The sequence below is a fragment of the Oryza sativa genome, chromosome 3 (assembly GCF_034140825.1).
Source record: "Oryza sativa Japonica Group chromosome 3, ASM3414082v1".
Taxonomy (NCBI): Eukaryota; Viridiplantae; Streptophyta; class Magnoliopsida; order Poales; family Poaceae; genus Oryza; species Oryza sativa.
Window position 1 is genome coordinate 5,737,969 of NC_089037.1, and position 14,231 is coordinate 5,752,199.

Here is a 14,231-nt window from a genome sequence, read left to right on the forward strand (position 1 = left end):
ACTGTCAGTTGCTATTTGTATGTCCTATGAGTCAATCCATATTATTGTTGTCCTGTTATGATTCTGGTATGTTTAGTTCACACCAAAATTAGAAGTTTGGTTGAAATTGAAACGATGCGACGGAAAAGTTAGAAGTTTGTGTGTAGGAAAGTTTTGATGTGATGAAAAAGTTGGAAGTTTGAAGAAAAATTTTGAAACTAAACTCGGCTAAACCCTAAACCCTAAACCCTTAAAATTTTGGCGGAAATGTACTACTGATGTGCACATGACCAGGTCGACTGTACATTGTAGATGAGATCATTTTGTGAAAAATTAAAACCATGTCATTACGTTAGTGTCTGAGTTGTGAATTTACTAATGAAAACATCCAAGCTGAATGAAGGCTGTGTTTAGATCCAAAGTTTGGATCCAAACTTCAGTCCTTTTTCATCACATCAACCTGTCATACACACACAACTTTTCAGTCACATCATCTTCAATTTCAACCAAAATTTAAACTTTGCGCTGAACTAAACACAGCCGAAGTTGGTTTTGCTGTAGCTGTGATTACTGCATTTAGGAGGTCCACGGTATTTTAATTTTAAAACTCCCTCGCTGATTTTGTTTCATTTCATTTAGGAGCACTGCATTTGCCGTCTTTAAAGGTCATTCCGACTAGCATTGGTCATTTAGAATATTTCATTTTATTTTATAATATAGTTATTTATTTTATAAACAAATGTATTTGCAGGATGGTGGCGAGCTAAGGAAACAATTTTTGCTACATCTATTGATGTATGAGCAAAATGAGTGCGGAAGTAACATTTCTAGTGGCGCACGAGAATTTCTTTAGTGTATCGCAAATGCTAAACATTAGGATAGTTTTTTACGTATGGGGTGTATTATAACAAATGCTTTATTTTGTGCCAGCAACAAATAATGAAATAACTCTATACTTCTTTAACATATTTTTATGCGTATATTGCCCTTTTATATTGTATACTTAAGTGATTATATATAATTAAGTCTTGTATAGTTTTAATGTGCCCACGTAATATCATAGTACTGCACTTTACATGAAATATATTTAATGTACGATATGAATTTAATTAAAGTACAAATGCACAAATCATATAAAATATTTTTTGGTAACATGAAATTTAAAAAATAATTAAAGACAAATAGAATTGCACCGTAGTGTTTAGCACGGATATATTACTAGTGTGTTTAGGTTAAACCATCAGACCTTATTTAGTCACTATCAGACCTTATTTTAATGAGTAAGCCTAGCAGTTAAACTGAATGGTAACCAGTATGTATGTATGATCATCGTGGATTTATGTCATACTACAGCATGGCCAAAGGTTTGGTTTGGTTGGCATGCTTTTTATTGGTTTCTGTACGGCTGCAAGAAGTTCCGCTAACTAATACATGGGCCTGAGCCCATGGAGACCAAAGCCCTCCGCTCCGCCACACGCTATGTCTGAAAGTAGCAGGAATGAAAAAAAAAACGGTCCCATTCGAGGCGATGCATTGAGAAGCTCCCCATGACGCATCCATCCGTCGTACAAATCACACAACACCACAAATTAAGAGCTTGAATCACAAATCCCACATCCATTTACTGCACAAATCACACAGCACCACAAATCAAAGAGCTTGAATAACAAATCCCACATCCATTCACTGCACAAATCACACAACACCACAAATCAAGAAATTGAATCAAAGAAATTAAATAAAAAATCACACGTCCGTGCCATACCGAAAAATGGATTAATTAAATATTAAGTATTATAAATTTAAAAAAATATATATTTTTGTTTTTTAAAAAATAACTTTTTTAAAGAAATTGCATCATTTAACCGTTTGAAAAATATGCTAAGGGAAAACGAGAAAGTTGAAGAATAGAACAGGGCCTAAGATGTCGTTTACTTGTGATAACACCATGAATAAGAAAATGGTTTTCTTATTACTAATGCACGGTAAAGTTGTTGTTGTTTTTTTTAAGTAAAGGATTTATTAAACTAGGAACATAATACATGGTTTATTTTACAATTTAAAGAACTGAAATGAGCATTCAGAGAAGAAGCATGACAATCTCTCGAAGGATAGGCAATGTGAGAGATGTTTTGGCAGTTATAGATAGGCTTTATTAGAGCATCAGCTTTAGCTTCTTTAGCTAGCTTGTCAGCAATTATGTTTATTTCTCTGGATATCCAGAAAACCTTCAGAAGATGATTTGGAATTGTTGTCGTGATTTGGCTCCATAATGGCCGAAGACTCCAATGGCCAGGTTGCTCACTGAAATTCCTTGTCTTCACCTCGTCTGCAATTGTAGCGCTGTCTGTAAGGAAATTAGTACCTGCAAAATTCAAAAAGAAGGCAATTTCCAAAGCCAGTTGCAAAGCAATCAATTCGGCTTGCAAGGGAGATTGAGCTGAGTTAGTGGAAGCCTTGATAAAAAGAGCATTATGGGTGGAAGGGAAATGAAAGAAAATTCCAATTCCAGTAACATGATCCTCCCATGAAGCATCTACGTAACATCTATTGCCTTGAGGAATTCGATCCATCTTTCTGGTAATGCTCTCTTGCTCCTGTTGAAAAAAAAACGTGAATATTAGGGAAGGAGTAGGACCTAATATCAAATAATTAAGGAGTGAGACTTTGAACCTAGGTCGTCTAGCCCACTATCTTATGGAGCTAGCCGGAAGACCCCTGGGTGTTTCTCCTCTTGCTCATGTTGTTGGTCCTGCGAGTAATTGTAAGCTGAAAAGATTGTGTAAGTGTTTATCATCGCCTATGCTGCAAAGGAAACTTGAGTAGGCTCTTTAACAATGTTCTTGAATTTTAGGTCATTTCTTGCCTTCCAGATCTGCCACATAATATTTAAAATTCTGTTCAAGGTGGCTTGATTAGGACCATTGTTAGCAATAAAGGCAATAATGTGAGACATAGAAACATTGTTAGAGAATTGATCCGTATGGATATTAATTTCAGAGATAAGCCAAGTCAGTTTACTGAAGGGACAAGCAAAAAAACAGATGGAGTCACATTCAGGGAGACCACATCTATGACAATTTGCAGAAATATCACTTACCCTATGATTCAGTCTTAGAAAAGTTGGTAGAGCTCCTCTCAAAAGCCTCCAAGCAAAGGTTTTGATTTTTGGAGGGATGAACTTGTCATTTCAGATCTGATTAAGGATTGTATTTGTTTGATCATTTACCTGTGTGCAGGACTGCATTTCCCTTTTATATATTTCTTTGTATGCACTTTTCGTGTTACATATCCCATTTGGAGTGAATTTCCAACAAAGCATGTCCTCCTCATTATTCTGGATGATGGGACCTGCAAGATTTTATTGACTGCACGATACTCAAATAAGTTGTTTCGCTTCTGATTATCCCAAGTTTTTCATGTAGTCCACAAGTCAGCAACTATGGCCGGCATTAGGTTATGAACAAAATCTAATTTAATGTAACCATGAATATCCCCATCAAGATTACACCAAGGTTGACTCCAAATAGAGATCTTACATTCAGCCAGTTGCCAGGTGACATACTTTTTTAGAGTTTTCCTAAGTTTGAGAATAGAGCTCCAGAAGACAGATTTTGCAGTGTTGATTGAAGCATTCCAAAAGGAAGTATTAGGGAAGTATTTACCTTTCAATACCTGGCTAACTTGTTCCTCAGGATTTGCTACAATTCTCCATGCAGAGTTTAAAATTAGACTTTTGTTTACCATCTGTATGTTTCGTATTCCCAGCCTTCTTCTTGTCTAGACTCACAAATGTCACTCCAGGATTTTAGACAAAGTTGTTGTTGTTTCCCTATATAAATACACCCGCAAGGTCGAGGAAAATGCAGATGAAAAAGTGGGGAAAAGGAAAGAAAAAAAAGACGGTCAGCGATGAGAGGCGAGAAATTAAGGGGTGAAGGCCGGTGAGAAGCGATGGGTCTCCACCGGGCATCCCTCTCGCCATATCCGCCGGCGGCGAGCGGATCCGGTGGTGGAGAGAGCTTGTGGCGCTAGCAGGATCCAGTCGAGCTCAAGGAGAAGGAGAAGAGATGGTGACCCCTCCCAGCGACAGCGAGAAGCGGGCCTGACTCGCGAGGTGCGTTTTCTCGATCCGGCTTTTGATGCACGCATAGATGCAACTCATGCAAGCAAGCAAATCGCCGGCGCTCAGGCAGGGCCTCTCATCTCTGGCTCGGTTGAGCTAAGTAAGCGGCTACCAATCCAAACAGAAACCAAACCAATCCAAACAGAGGCATACAAACATGTATTAGTAGTAGTGGTACTGGTAGTAGTACCACTCATGCAGCACAACAAGAGCAAATGCAGTGATGTTCATACAGTACAACAACTAGCTAATTTAAGCAGCTTCTAACATGGTTGTGCTGCAACACATATAGCATGCAACACTAGTCCAAAGAAACAGAGAAGATAAATGCCTCCATGAGGCCAGAGAAGATACAACAACGTTCCTTCAAAGCTTTCCAATTAAAACAACTTCAAATTGTTTCCTACAGATCAACATAAGAATGCAATGATCGTCTGAAAAATACAATGATAGTCTAATAAGTCAATTTCTGATCAATTTGTCTTACATACATCCCCGAATCTAGTATCCTGTCACAGAATCTCTCCAATCTAGCATTTTACGGTGCCCCCCGCTGCTTTGTGTAGTAGTGTAGTAGGATTATATCTGAGCGTTGATTTTTATGGGCATTTTCAACCTTTTCTTATTCTTGGTGGAAGGGTAAATATGTAATTTCGTGTGCATGGCTGCAAGGTCCAAGTCGCTGCCCTTCCCCCATCCTTTCATCGACGCCACCATCGTACGCGAGTTTTGGAGCACCGTACGTGCCGCCGTAGCGCCGCCGTCGATAAGTCGTCACCGTCACCCTCCACTCCCCTCCACCGTGCGAATCAAACTCCCCCGCCGTTGAACCATGTCGCGAGTGGCGGCGAAGCCTGGCGACCTCTTCTCGGTGCGTTCCCGCCGGCCGTGTCGTTGCCCTCACCGCCAGCCGCCTCTCTGCCCTCCCCTCGCTGCCCTCCTAGCCCAGCTGCATATCTGCACTCTCCCGGCCTCGTCGCTGCCCTCTTCGCCGGATGCCTCTCTGCCCTCCCCCGGCGCCTCTCTGCCCACCCCACTAGCCGCTTGCCTACATTGGTTGTGGAGTCGCCGATAGTCATCTGCTTTGGATTTGATTCAGGTAATGAAGCATATGGCTAGAGAATTCTTTAGGAAGGCCTCTTGTTGAGCAAGATTATCTATTTTCCTCCTAGGTTAAAGATTTGCTTTGTGCCATCGATTAGAGAAATTGAGGAATGTTTTTAATGGTATGATATGTGCTAGATTTAATTTGATGATGTGTAGGTTGTTAGATTGGTATTGTAAGCAGTAAGCTTGTAACTTGATGTTATATATGAAAAATGAAAGTTTAAGATTGACAATGGAGTTTAATAATTTGATTCTTGGGAGTGTAGTTGTGTTATAAATTGATATATGGGTATATTTGGTTTAGGAAAATAACCTTGGAAGTTTCCTGATCATGTGCATATATATAGCAATTAAGATTTCCCCGTATGTTATAAGTAATTGATGTACACATAAGACATAACAGCTGTATTAGCTTAGTAATACTAGATGACTGTAAATGTGGATTTTTTAAGATTCATCATCTACCCACATAAGTACATTTTGATTTTATCAAACTTTGTGGTTTGACTAATAGTTGAACTTTGGAAATATGAATTGCAGAAATTTGGAATGCCTGGTGATCATATTAGTTTGGAGGAGGTCGCGGAGTATGAAAATGTGATAACCAAGGAGTTTAGAAGGATAGAAATTCTATAATGATTTTCCTTTTGAGGATATATTCTTGAAAACTAGATGTATTGATACTTTAGAGTTAAAAAAAGTGAGACTTCTTGTGATTTTGTAATTGGGAATAAAAACAGATGTATTAACTGTGTAAGTTCCCCATGCACTTTTCGTTTTATCTGACTCAGTGCCATGTTACTCTTTGATTCACTGAACTAATTAGAGACCTCCTTTTTAGGGCCAATTTTAGGATAAACTAGGACCAACTGCAGTATTGTTCAACTTGGGCTCATATATTTGACATGTGATGGATTTTAAATTCAACATTTTCTGAAAATTATCACACAGTCTAACTGCATCATATATTTCCTATGCCTGCAGCAGATGACCAGTTGATATTGCCATTTCTGAATTCATTATCGCCAGAGAGATCAGTTGATGTTGAGAATCTCAATAAGAAGAAGAAATGAAGTGTTTTGCTTTGGTTTCGAATTCGTCGCAGTTTCTGTGATCCAAACTTTTAGTGTTACAGAAGGCATGGAAGTGCATGAAAGTACCGGTACTGAAAATTGCATTGGTAGTTTGGTACCGTAGAAGAAATAAAAGGGCAAGGTAGTTTAAATGTAATAAGATCACAATTCTGACAGTACTGAATATTGCACTGCTAGCTTATAATTTGCCCCCTTCAGTTCATTGCACTGTATTTTCAGAATCCATGGAATTCGAATTTCAGTGCTCTGAATTCTCTTCTAAGAACATAATCTAATATGCATTTAACTAACTTTTGCGCTGACATTTTTTTACTGAAACGGATGGCAATAGCTTTGGCCATTCATTTCACATGGATTGGGAATAAAATTGTAAACTGTTAACTTTTGTTTGTCTGTTTCATGAACTGGGAAATGCATATGTTCATGCAAAAATAAGAGGAGAAGAAAAGAAAACGCGATAAGAAACAATGCCATGGCCTAGAACTAATGCTCTGATGATCTCAAAATTGTTTGTAGTTCAGCAATGTCCAGGGGCTAACTAATCAGTAGCGATCTGGTCGCCGCCGCCGGCCTTTCCTCACGCCTCACGCCGCCGCAGTCCGCAGATGCTGGTTAATCTCCGCCTCTACACTACACCTCAAGAAAGAAACAGGACGGCCCTATTGCAATGCATGTGCAATTACATATCACACCCTCTCTTAATACTGAATTTACAATAATGCCACAATAATTTTTTTAAAATTACCCTTTTACTATACTGCTGCACCTTATATTAGGTGTAGGAGGAACGAATTTTCACCATTAGATCTCATCTTTTCAAGTTTACACGTCTATCCAAAGGTACACTAAAAAATCCTTCTTTTTCAGATTTTTCAAACCATTTTTAGATGTGTTTTACTAACACTTGAACATGCTGGGGTGCTCCGGCTAGGAGCAGTACCTCTAATCCTTTCTCGATGGTGTGGTGAATGGAGTACGTGATGCGTTTGGGGTTTAGGTTGTGATGGGGAAAGATGAAGTGAGAATGCAAGATCTAATTAAGGAGGGCTCACGCTCACACACGACAGAAGGAGAAAACACCAGCGTAAAAGAAAAGTTTTTTTTTTTTTGCGGATCATCACCTTCTTCTTGCACAGCGTAGAGTCGCCGGAGAACTCCTCCATCCATGCGGGAGCCTCAGCAGCACAGGCAGCCACTGCTCAACGTGGAGCCTGCCTTTGCCTCCGTCGCCGCCGCGCGTCCGTGCAGCCCTTGGTTGCGGCTACAAGCTAGCACTGCTCAACGTGCAGCCTAATTTTGCTTCCCTGCGGCCCTTGGCTTGGTCCACGTCGCTGCGGCGATGGGCGCGAGCGCTTCCGTCCCCCTCCCCGTCGCCGCCGCGCTCGTACGGCCCTTTGCTCCCCCGGCGGCGGCGGGAGTCACTGAGGTGGAGAAAGAACTGAGGGGAGCTGCTACCAGGCTACCAGTGTGCTGCTGCCCGGCCGGCCCTCCCCTCTCCACGCTGCTTCTCTCTGTAAGGGCAACAGCAAGGTAATACTCCCTCTCTCTCCCGTCCTATTTTAAGTGTCTTATTTAAAAAATTTTAATAATTAATATTTTTATTGTTATGACATGATAAAATATGAATAGTACTTTACTCGTGATTTATGTTCCTAAATTTTTTTTAAAAATTTTCAAATAAAACGGACTGTCAAAGTTGGACGCGAAAAACCATGGTTACACCTAAAATGAGACAGAGGGAGTAATACCGAAGTGAGCGTTAGCGTGAGACCATTTGTCAGTTGGTAATAGTTAAATCAAGCACCACAATGCATATGGATAGATGAGGGGTATTAAGATGGGAAAAAAAATACCATTCCAACTTCTCTCATAATGACTTGCAGTTGTCTAAAAACTCTGAACAACTATTGTATTTTACTCCTTCACATCCGATAGTAGCACAAATGCCTAGGCTGCGTTGGAACCCCTCCTCCCGGCACGCAAAACGAAGCATGTATTATTGTATGATTAATTAAGTATTAGCTATTTTTTAAAAATAAATGGATTAATTTGATTTATTAAGTAATTTTCATATAGAAACTTTAAAAAAATACACTGTTTAACAGTTTAAAAAGCGTGCGCGTAGAAAATGAAGGAGATGGTCGAACTTACCTCCTTTCATAATGGCTACTACCGATAGTAAGTGACCATTTATTGCTTATTCACCGCTTTCATAGCTCATTTTGGATGGTCTAAGCGAGCGATATGATGCCTGGCTCTGAGGCTCTGGGCGCTATCCTAGGCGCTAGCTACGAATTCACAGTACTTCCTCCGTCATAGAGATTTTAAGTTTTTGCTTGCAACATTTTACCATTCATCATATTTAAAATTTTTTGAAATTATTATTTATTTTATTTATGATTTACTTTATCATCCACAGTACTTTAAGCATAACTTTTCGTTTTTTATATTTTTTAAAAAAAAATTGAATAAGACGAGTGGTCAAACGTTATAAATAAAAACTCAAAATCCCTTATATCGTGGGACGGAAAGAGTAGCTACAAGTACTAGCTTGTAAAGTAGTTGCACCACACAGGCAAACATATTACGGCATCACCAATGTTTACTACTTCCCTCCGTTTCATAATATAATTAATTTTGACTTTTTTATTTATACTGTTTCATCATTTGTCTTATTTAAAAAAATTTAGATATTAAGATAGATCATATATCATTGAATATTAGGTGTTGTTGTAGCTAAGATAATCAAATAACAAAGGGTGGGCGCGGCAGGGTAGCAGGACACACACAGCCACACGCAACCAGCAGTCCAGCTGCTTTTACTTTTGCTTTTGCCTGCTACAGGGAAGCAATTCAATACGCGGGTGATATGGTGATTGGTGAGGCGTGCACTTCGAAACCTATAAAGTTGATTTAGTAGGTGTTTAGATCAAAGTATAAAGTTTTTTCATTTCGATATTATATATGGTATCTTATTAGGGGTTCGGACACTAATAAAAATACTAATTACAGAATCAAGCCTAATTAATATGTCATTAGCAAATGTTTACTGTAGCACCACATTGTCAAATCATGGAGCAATTAGTCTTAAAAGATTCGTCTCACAAATTAGTCGCAATCTATGCAATTAGTTATTTTTTAACATATATTTAATACTTCATGCATGTGTTCAAACGTTGCGATGGGGTAAAAAATTTTATGGTGAGATCTAAACAGGGTCTTTTTTTCTCAAAAATTATCTGATATGTATTTTTCTGGCACAAATATACCATCATAGTTGACTGAAAGTGCGAAAATGACACGATATCCCTGAACCATTGCGTGAAAATAACAACGGTGTGACAAGTTGACGAGTTCGAGCGCGGTCTCACGCGACGAGGACGTGAGATGCACGGTGTCATGGTGCGTTAGCGTGAAATGGTTGAAGTTGTCGCAGCCCCGTGACACGACAACATTGGCACGGGAGAGACGTAGGCGAACTCGCGGTGTTGTGGTGTAACATCCTCAAATTTTACTGCATCATGCTGGCTTTTAATTAGACTAGTGTGCTTTAAAAATTTATTTGATTCTTAATTGGTTCAAGTGTTACTTCTTTAGAACCCTATTAATTTACCCTAATTATTCCCTTTATTCCAAACTTTAGTGACTTTGAGCAAATTCTCTTAAACTTCAAACTTTAGATTATTTCCTTAGTGTACTCTATTATTAGTAAGGATTTGCTATACTCCAAACCCTAGTGAAATCATTTCAAATTCATAGATTAAATTCATTATTTTCTACGGAAATATTCAAAAATTCATGAAAACACTATTCATTGCACATAAGGTGTTCGATGAAATGCCCAGCCCAGCTATAGCAGCCCAACACCCATCCAATCTTGCACAAAGTTTAGGTTTGATCCTTGAGGACCACAATCCACTCAAAACCGTGGTTCACTTTGCCTTTTCCTCCCCTTCACGCGCGCTGCCTGGCGTCCGACTTAGCCGCGCGCCGAGCCGTCGTGCATTGGCCTCGGGATCGCTCGCGTGTGCCCGACCACCTTGGCGCGCCGCTAGCCGATCGACGCCCTCAGGCCGTCACCGCCACACCAATCATGACAACGACAAAGCCGGGACAACCTCCGCCGCAACGAATCGCCGCTCGACGCCGTGCGCGCCCGTCCAAAGCCGCCGCCGAGTCCGATTTTGATTCTACCCGGGGTAAATCGCGCCAATTCTTGCCGCACGGTTGGATTAAAGTTAGACGGTGGTTTCCCCTCTCACAATTCAAACCAACCACCGCCGTGCTGACCGATTTAACTCTTACCGCCACCGTGCGTCGCACCCGGATTGGCGCTAACACGTCGCCAGCCGATTCTATCCACGGTCAAGCCAATCCTTCACCGGTAAGTATTCGAACGTGGCCTCCCGCCACTCAATTTGATCTCGCTCGCCCTCTCACAGCCCTTTGCCACCTTTGCCACATTCAATTCCCGAGCTCATCCATGACGATGATGGCGTCTGAGCTCATCCATTCCCCCTAGCCCTATAAATAGGACCCCAATCCCTTCCTTGTCCATCATCGATCATCAACAATCATAGCCCCACAACCCCGAAGCTCTGCTTCACCAATCCATTCCATCAACCACTCTCGCCCGTCGGTCGAACACCTTGTGCGCGATCGACTCCACGCCCCTCCATCCATCCTCCGCCCTAAATAACCCTTAGAACACCTTATATCAACCATGTTCTAGCATATTGGACCCTAACCGAAGCCCTACGTCGAGCTTTACCTCATCGCACCGAGCCGAGCACCGTCGCCCCTGCTCTGCTCTGTTCTTCGCCGCCGCAAAGTTTTTCCAGCCGCAATCCGTCGTTTCAATTGATCTCGGTGAGTTCTTCCGTTTTAACCATCTACATACTCCCTAGAGTCCATTTTTACAATCGGTTTGCACTACCAAGCCACCCTCTAGGCGCCAATGGAGACGCTCATCGGCAAGTATTCTCTACGCCTTGCCAAGGGTCGGCAAACTGCCTAAACCCTTCTAGGTACCTCGTAGATGCTCTAGGACCCCTCCCCGAGCCATGTCTAACTCTCACTACCCCGATCACCTTCACGGCCTAACCATGTCACCGCCGCCCTAGCCGCTAGCCCACCCACATACCAAATTAACCCCTCCGCCGCCGCTCGCCGTCACCGGAGAACCCTAGCTACCTCCCCTCCTTGGCTGCAACCCCTTTCCTCCTCTATCGCCGCCGCAATCTTAAACCCTAGCGCCGCCGGCCGTAATGGGGAACGGCTGGAGGTTGAAGAAGAGAAGAGAGAGAGAGACTGACAGGTGGGACCCACACACAGTGCCATTTCACATTTATTTGATTTTCAAACTTTAGAAGCCCATATCTTTTAAAATATAGATCCAATTCCAGTGAAACTTGGACCAAAATTCTTCTAAAATCATTCTCTATCTTTTGGGACCCCTTTTTTCTATTTTTCTATTTTATTTTATTTTCCCTATTTCTCTTATTTTTGGATTTTATTTGAATCTCTTTTGAATCTGAATTTTATATGTCTAACCCTAGGTCTTGAGGATTCTTCTGACACACTAGATAATATCAATCAATCTCAGGACATCGAGCAAGGCAAGTTACTATCTACCTTTTGATCATTTAAGCCTATATTTTACAAATTATTTATTTATAGCCTTCTATTCAATACTCTATTTTATATGCACAATTCAACCATAGAAACCCAGATAATTTAGTATTGCTTATTTTGCTTACAATCTGGTTAAAATATTTTATACTTAGATTGGGATAGTACATAGGAATTGGATGATTTCCGGGTGGCTAGTACTGTCTCGATCGATATAGTTATTACCAGGTACTTATGTCGAACGAATAGGTACGACCGCAGTTTCTAGAATGGGGACAGACCTAGTTATTATGTTACTTAGCAATGTGGTACCTCTGTATAATGGTTCTTATTTTTAAATCCTTGAGCAGGAGGCAACTATAGCTGCGAAGGGCAAAATTTTACCATTACCATGTACAAGTAAATGGTTTGTGATACTCGAGTATAAATTATAATGGTAATTCTAAACCCTGATCGAGATGACGTGGTGTCATACGATCAGTTCCCCTTAAATACCTCGGGAACGCCAGAGCTCCTCTTGCTGCTGTTAACATTACGTTCAGAGCATATGAGGATATAAGTTCATGGAACAGGTGCCACAATTGTTAAAAACCTAATACTGGGCCATGACTAAAGCCGATGATTATCAGCAAGTCGTGGACTGCGGGTAAAGCGTACATCTGCTGCAGTAGAATATCTTTGAAACTATTCGAATAGCCGTACTCATGGAATTGAGTACCGTGACTCATATGGTACCCTGGTTAGAAATTTAAAGTCTACATATCTATAAATTCTTGCTGCAATTCCTCCAGATTGTTTATTATTGTCTTTTACAAAGAACCATACTATATGCTAATGCATAACATATTCCCATGGTAACTTGCTGGGTATTGTAAATACTCACCCTTGCTCTTATAACCCCATTTTCAGATTTGGGTCAAGAGGTGGACCCCTATAATTATTACTACGATGACCCCGATAACTTAGAAAATCCCTAGAGGTTATACCTCCCTAGTCAGAATGTATAAGAACTTCCGCTGTATAATAGTCTTACCTATGTTTAATTAGGTGAGTATCTATTACTGTAAAACCTTAGTATTGTAAAACTTTAACGTATGCAATGAAGAACCAACTATATTGTATGTATCAATATTTACTGATCCAGGGATTGATACATTAATCTTAGTCGGATCGAAGTAATTAGTTTTGGGACCCGACATGTGGTCTGAGACAGGCACAGGCGGATCTACCCATTAGGCAGGGTGGGTCAACCGACCCAGCTACGACCCATGTCGTCCCACACCTCAAAGACCCAGGGGAAGGAGGACAAGGTGGCGAGCAGCGGTCGGGACGACGGGGCGGAGGAAGAGGCGACGATGCGGGAGGAGGACGGGACGGCGAGCGATGAGTGTGCTTGCCCGCGCGTTCGCCGGCAGGCGGCGACGGCGGGGAAGGGGAGGGGAGGAAGAGGAAGTGGCACGGGGGAGGAGGACCGGGAGACAAGTAGCAGCGGCCGGGCGACGGCGGGGACAACGAGTCCATCTCCACCTCTGTCACGGTGAACTCGTCCTCGTCATCGCCTCCTCCTCCCTTTGCCCCATCGTCCTAGCTGCCACCTTCGCCGCCACCTCCTCCCGGTGAGGCCTCCGGTGCCGCCGCGCCGTCCACCCGGTCCTCCCCCGGCGCTCCCCTCTCCCTCTCTCTCTCTCCACGGCCATAGCCAAGGGCATTTCGGGCATAAAAATGGTTAAAACTCTTCGAAGTGGCATCTCATCCGGTAGGCAACGTACTGAGTGACATTTTATCTGGTGCATTTTATTGAGTGGCATTTCATCGAAACCCTAGGTATAGAGTGGCATATTGTTCATTTTCTCATCTATTCCAGTGCATTGCTTTTGTTGTTGTCAGTCAGATCCTATGCACTAATCACAATATCTTTTGATTTATGATGTAGCTTGAAACTCCGTCATACTTTGCAGCGAATGATGTTAACTGAAACTCATGAATTTCCTGATGGAATGCATGCTTTGGTTGCTGCATGGTCAAATGGAATACATGCCTTGCTATGCTCATTGTAATTGCAATAATGTTCCAAATCCCAGACAACAAGCATGTTGAATCATTGCTAATTGTTGCATCCATTATGCTAAGCCCAAGGCGGCGGCAGGAATTAAACCACGGATGGCGGCGACGCGTACCGACCGCCGCGGCGGGCGGTGCTACTAGTTGTTGGGCTTCTGTGGGCTCTGATGACCATGTTTCGTCGGCTAAATTAACTAGTTTCATCACCTATACATTTATCGATAAATTTTCTT

At 41.6% G+C, this 14,231-nt stretch overlaps 2 long non-coding RNA genes across 3 annotated transcripts; one reads left to right on the forward strand and one right to left on the reverse strand.

Annotated features, from left to right (window-relative positions):
- Positions 1–1,970: 1,970 nt before the first annotated feature.
- Positions 1,971–7,789, reverse strand: LOC107280224 (uncharacterized). The gene is made up of 3 exons (XR_001544155.3): positions 7,428–7,789; positions 2,653–2,748; positions 1,971–2,576 (listed from the first exon to the last, which is right to left on the reverse strand). It is a non-coding gene; the product is annotated as an uncharacterized lncRNA (long non-coding RNA).
- LOC107280223 (uncharacterized) lies at positions 3,847–6,596 on the forward strand. 2 transcript variants are annotated; one of them, XR_001544153.3, is made up of 2 exons: positions 3,847–4,096; positions 5,753–5,969. It is a non-coding gene; the product is annotated as an uncharacterized lncRNA (long non-coding RNA). The 2 variants fall into 2 exon arrangements; XR_010740394.1 differs by lacking the exon at positions 3,847–4,096 and adding an exon at positions 4,775–5,204 and having other exon boundaries at positions 5,753–6,596.
- Positions 7,790–14,231: the final 6,442 nt, after the last annotated feature.